This window comes from Ictidomys tridecemlineatus, chromosome 8 (assembly GCF_052094955.1).
Source record: "Ictidomys tridecemlineatus isolate mIctTri1 chromosome 8, mIctTri1.hap1, whole genome shotgun sequence".
Taxonomy (NCBI): domain Eukaryota; kingdom Metazoa; phylum Chordata; class Mammalia; order Rodentia; family Sciuridae; genus Ictidomys; species Ictidomys tridecemlineatus.
Genome location: NC_135484.1, coordinates 54,167,337 through 54,173,622, shown reverse-complemented (window position 1 = coordinate 54,173,622; position 6,286 = coordinate 54,167,337). Strand labels below are relative to the sequence as shown.

The 6,286-nt window shown below is 40.0% G+C and overlaps 1 protein-coding gene across 7 annotated transcripts in view; it reads left to right on the top strand.

Moving 5' to 3' along the window:
• LOC101969599 (uncharacterized) overlaps positions 1-6,286 on the top strand; it is a 171,852-nt gene that overhangs the window by 27,349 nt on the left and 138,217 nt on the right. The window lies entirely within an intron of this gene.

The window sequence follows — 6,286 nt, the reverse complement described above, 5'->3', positions numbered from 1 at the left end:
CTAAAATAACATAGTAGAGAATTTGATCTACTTTTCTATTAAAAAAAAATCATGACCATATGGAGTTTATTTCAAAAACATAATGTTAGATTAACACTTCAAAATCCATGGAATTCACCACAATAACAGATAGATATAAACAGAAGATCACGATTATCTCAACAGATGCATTTGACACAATTGAATATCCTTTTAAGGAAAAAAAAAGAATTCTCGAAAACTAGAAATAGAAGCAGGTTATTCAGTTCAGACCATCAAATATATCTATACCTTGTGCCTGCTACAAAGGTCACGTTACACAGCCACACTGAGGAACTACCCTAATGTGTTTGTCTGGACAGTGTCTAAGGGATGATGGAGCAGACTTGGAATCTCTGTCCTCAAATGTCCAGTCATAGCAAACCTGCTCTGGTCCCTTACATTAGCACTGTTATAGCAGAGAGACTCATCCACTTTGATGATTGTGTCTTTTTGTTAAAACGGCTTAGCTATATCCCTACTAATGAAGAAGTTGGCATGCAATGGAAAAATAGAAAAATTTCATCAAGCATGGAAGAACATTCCATGATCAAGATGACCATGCATTAAAAATATGATAGATCAGGAAGATCATAGAGTATCTACCTGTGCGTGAAGCTTCATGAAGAAGGTTGAGGTTCTCCACAGTGATATAGGGTCAGCATGCTTATCAGTTTAAATCCTGCCATTTGCTATAATAAAAATCATTACTGTTTTTTGGTACATCACATCACCAAAATTGAGGGACCTTAAGAATACTTGAAGCTGTGATTTATGTCTTTTGATAGATAGCCTTAATCCACTTACATTTATTATAATTACTGATATATTTGAACTTATTTCTACCAATTCTCCCTACCTCTTTTCCTGCCTTTTGTTGGATTTAAAAGTCCTATCCCACACCCTCACTCCCACTTGTCTGGGAACCTCTAAGTTGCATTTCTATTCTTTTAGTAGATACCTTGAAATATTTAACACACATTATCCATTTCCTGGCAGGATGTAAAGGTACTCACTGTTACTCTCCTAAACATGCCCACTCCATCCAAGTTAATTCCAGCCACTCACTTCCTAACTCTGCTCAAGATAATCTATCTTTGTCTTATTAGAGTTTAAATTTTACCACTACTTTCAACATATAAAAGTAATAAATAGTTAATTAAATGTACTTAATAAAAATGCTACTGAAGGGCTGGGGATGTGGCTCAAGGTAGAGTGCTCGCCTGGCATGCGTGCGGCCCCGGTTCGATCCTCAGCACCATATACAAACAAAGATGTTGTGTCCGCCGAAAACTAAAAAATAAATATTAAAAAATTCTCTCTCTCTCTCTCTCTAAAAAATAAATATTAAAAAATTCTCTCTCTCTCTCTCTCTAAAAAATAAATATTAAAAAATTCTCTCTCTCTCTCTCTCTCTCTCTCTCTCTCTCTCTCTCTCTATCTCTATCTATCTATCTATCTATCTATCTAAAAAAAATGCTACTGAAGAAATTTATGAGAAGCTCTTTTCCAAAACTAAAGGTGAATCCAGTTTGCCTGACACACAGTAAGTGCTCAATAAAAGGAACCATTCTCTCCACTCTCTCCCACCCCACATAAACACTTGTCTCTTTGAAGCTAGTGCTCAGCAGCTATGGATTCCTCTGAGTCAGATCCATTTTGTGGACAGTTGTCAAAGACTAACCTCTCCTTATGTTAATTTTCTGAATACTGTCCTTAAGCAGAGCAAGCTAGACAGTGCAGGATTAAATGTTCTCATTTCTGAGTTGTGAAGTGTTGAAACTGACCAGGAAGTGGAGGCAGAATATCTGTCCTCTGGGAGAAGAATCAGCCAGTTTCTGTTGCTGCTGCTCTTGGCAGCCGGTTGGAATGCAGCTGTTAAGGCAGCTGTTTAACTGTTTGTCCAACTTGAAAAGAGACTGCCAAGTGGCAAATATTTTTCATAACAACATTTGACTTTTGCTAAGAGCCATACAGTGCATTTTAATAAGCTCCAGCAGCGAGCCCCACATGGCAGATTTATTACTCAGCAGGTTCACGGTCTACACTGAACATGGATTCGAGTTTCCATTTTTAATAATTACAGAAAGAACAAACGGACTCTCAAAGGAAGCCTCCACATAGACCTGTAGATGCTAAGACCTGTAGATGTCCCTTTTATTGCTACACAAAACATCTCCACAGCTTAAATTGTTAAAACAGCAGCAGATTATCTGGAAAAAATGAAATATCTCTGAAAGGAAAAATGAAAATCTAGGAAGGTCAAAAAGGGAAAAAGGTTTAAATATTTTAAATCTCGGACACATGAATTAACTGACTTTATTCCTCCTTGTGGAGGGCAGGTACAGGCAGAAACACATCATCTACTGAATCCCCTGCAATTCATGGGCCTCTGGACTTGTGGGTCATTGTAAATTAGAATCTGGACACCAAGTACTTAAAAGTTACGTTGAATTTGTCTTGACTGTGAACCAGATGGGAGTGGGGTGGAAATTATCCACTATTTTTATTCAGTGGTAAAATCAGGAAGTCGAATATAGACAGCCAAAATGAAGAAAACACATTTAATGCACAAGTATAATTTTCTTCCAAACCCAAATATGCATGGATCATGATCATGCTGTTTTTGTTTTTGGACTTGGGATTGAACCCGGTGGCGCTCTACCTCTGAGCCATATCCCCAGTCCTATTTTGTATTTTATTTAGACACAGGGTCTCACTGAGTTATTAGGGCCTCGCTAAGTTGCTGAGTCTGGCTTTGAACCCCTAATCCTCCTGCCTCAGCCTCCCCAGTCACTGGGATTTCAGGCATGCACCACTGCATCCAGCTTCATGATCATGTTAAACAGTTCTCCATCCTTGGTATATTTTGCATAGCCAGAAGCTCATGTCTTCAAACAAATAATAATAATAATAATAATAATAATAATAATAAAACCTATGGATAAACACTTTAGCTATGTGGAGAGAATATTGTACATACCCATGTTCCAGTTGAAGCAGGTTAGATGTCAGCAATAACTGCCATTCATAGTATTTAGAATATAATCTCCACAAATCTTTGAAAACCTGAAGGTGGGGCAAGAGGCACACATTCTCACCTGATAAACCCCCACAGTCAAAACTGGAACAGGGACCATTTTTAAAATTCACAGAATTTATTTATACTGAAGCGAGGAATTTCATGTCCACATACATATACCCACATATAGGTAAATATATAGGAAAACATATTAATGTGAGGACATTAACATAATTAGATCATATCCAGTGATTTCATGGTGTTACTATTTTTTTTTTTTAATTTTTTGTAGCTGTTGATGGACAGCATTGCCTTTATGTAGTGCTGAGGATCGAACCCAGTACCTTCCACATCCAAGGCAAGCGCTCTGCCACTGAGCTACAGCCCCAACCTCATGGTGTTACTATTAATTTCCTTGTAATTTTTGTATATTTTAAATGGTCAAAGGGGGAAAAAACACATTTAAGGGAAGAACACTAAGCATTATGGATCTGTCCTTATCGATTTGATTCATTCCTTTATCAATGGATGCTGAGCTAGTTTTCAGTTCAAATCCTCAGAAACTGGAGGGAAAAAAGGCTCACTCTCTTTCATTGGTGGTACTGGGGTCCAAACAAGGGCTCCATATATGCCAGGCAAGTGCTCTACCACTGAACTCTACTGTGCTACAACCCCAGACACCCCTCCCTCCCCTACCCTTTTTTGAGATAGGATCTTGCCAAGTTGCCCAGAACAGCTTTGAATTTGCCAAGAACTTGAGATCCTCCTGCTGCAGCCTCTTGAGGAAGCCAGAATTAAAGATAGGCAGTCAGTGTAGATAGGTAATCAGGTCAGGTAGAGAGAATGGAGGCCAATTTGGAGACCATCCCTGAGGGATTGAAATGTTAATGTCTTCAGAGACCTTCCTCCACTCTCATCAAGATAACCTGCCCCTGGGAGCAGGGGTTGTGGCTCAGTGGGAGAGCGTTGGCCTAGCCCAAGTGAAGCACTGGGTTTGATCCTCAGCTTCACATAAAAATAACTAAATAAAAATAAAGTTATTGTGTCCACCTACAACTAAAAAATCATTAGGAAAAAAAAAAAAAAAGATAACCTGCCCCTGCCCCAACCTGTTGCTAAGGTAACCTGTCCCAGGAATTGTCCCTCCCTACAGGGAGTAATAAAAGTTGTTAATTATTGTCTCGAGGCTCCTACTTGCCTGGATGACTCCATTGGCTCTTCTCCCTGCCCATCTGCTTCTCACCTTTTGGCCATCCCACAAGGGCCATCTCCTGAGCTTAGTCACATATGCAGGAAAGAAAGAGATAAGGTGTGGGAGGGAGGCAAAAGAACAAAGAAATCTAGGATGTATAAAAGGGGCAAAACATCCTCACTTCGTGGGATACCAGGATACAACTATGGCTCCCTTCTCCCTTCCGGGAGAGGTGTGTGTTACTCCTTTTAAAGCAAACCCTGCTTTATATGCTTGACTCAGTGTGCTTGAGGGAGCAGAACTCGGCTCGGATAACCGGTGGTATCACCCAGTAGTCTGGATCAGGAGTGCACCACCACTCCCAGGAAGAAAGCACCAGGAAATACAGGATTCCTACATTTTCTACACATCACACTAATTTCAGTTGCCTCAGTGCCTTGCCAGAAGGGAAGAAATGCTAATGGTACCTTTTGTAGATCTGTTCTCTTTGCCTTTGCCTAGGATCTGTTAGAGTTTGTGGATTTTTCAGACTGAAAGATGCTTCCCCCCCCCCCCCCCCCCCCGCAGGATTCAGGTGACATGTCCCCTACCTGGTGCGTTTGGTAATTCCAGAGGCAGTACGGGCTATGGGTACCATTGGGTAAAGAAGATAACCTCTTCACACAGGGCATGACCTCTATTTGGGTCCCCAATCATCTTGTCCTTCCCCTGCATTGGTCTCATTTAAAATAGAAAGTCCTCGTTGTTCATTGTCATTATATGATACCAATTCAGCAGACAATTTTTTTTGTTGTTGTTATGCCATTGTAGTCATACATAGTTGGGTTTATTTTGACAAAATCATACATGCATGTAATTTGATTTACTCCCTTTTCTTCCCCACTCCCTCCCCCAACCCCCCACTATTTTCCTTCTTCTATTTTATTGATCTTCCTTTCACTCATTTATTTATTTTTAATTTGGTAGCATCTCCCTTATTTTATTGATCTTCCTTTCACTCATTTATTTATTTCTAATTTGGTAGCATCTCCCTTATTGATTCTTGTTTCATTTCTTGAGCTTTAGGGTTCTTGTTTAAGAAGTCAGTGCCTGCAACCAATCTAATGGAGTGTTGACCCTATATTTTCTTCTAACAGTTGCCAATTTTTAGAGGGTAATCTTGGTGAGCGGAGAGTCTAACCTACTTTTTTCCTACTATTTACAGTATATACATAAAGGTGGAATTCCCTGTGATATCTTTATATATGCACACAATGCGATTTTATTAAATTCAATTGCATTTCCTCCTCTTTCCTATCCTTCCTCCCTCTCAATTTCCTTTTTCCACTCCATCGATCTTCCCTATATCTTCATGACATCTGATCCCTGTTCTTTTTTTCCTTATTTTGCTCTAGCTTCCACGGGAGGGAAAACATTCGACCCTTGATTTTTTGAATCTGGTTATTTTATTTAGCATGATGTTCTCCATTTCCAACCATTTATCAGTATTAAGTTTTTTGAGTTCTCTTTATATTCTGGATATTAATCCCCTGTCAGAGCAGTAACTGGTAAAAAAAAATTTCTTCTATTTTGTAGGTTCTCTCTTCATGCTGAAGCTGGGGAACAAATAGCCGTCAATATAGTTAATGAACAGTTGGGTTGGATGGGGAAGATGGGGGGCTGGTTGGAAAGGAAAGAAAAGAAAATCCAAAGCTGACATTTCCAAAGCCCTTCCCCCTCCACCAATTACCAAGGTGACCTGCCTATGGGGAACAGTTCCTCCCAAAGAGCTGTTAACAAGCATCTCCAGGGCTGCCTGTTTGAGCAGATGTAGAAAGTTACACCTGGAGGGCTTCCTTCTCACCTTTTGGCTCATCTCCTGACCAATGGTCACGTAAGCAAGATGGGGAGAAGAGAAAAGCAAGATAAGGGGGGGAGGGCTGGGGATGTGGCTCAAGCGGTAGCGCGCTCGCCTGGCATGCGTGTGGCCCGGGTTCGATCCTCAGCACCACATACCAACAAAGATGTTGTGTCCGCCGAGAACTAAAAAAATAAATATTAAAAAAAAAAAAAAA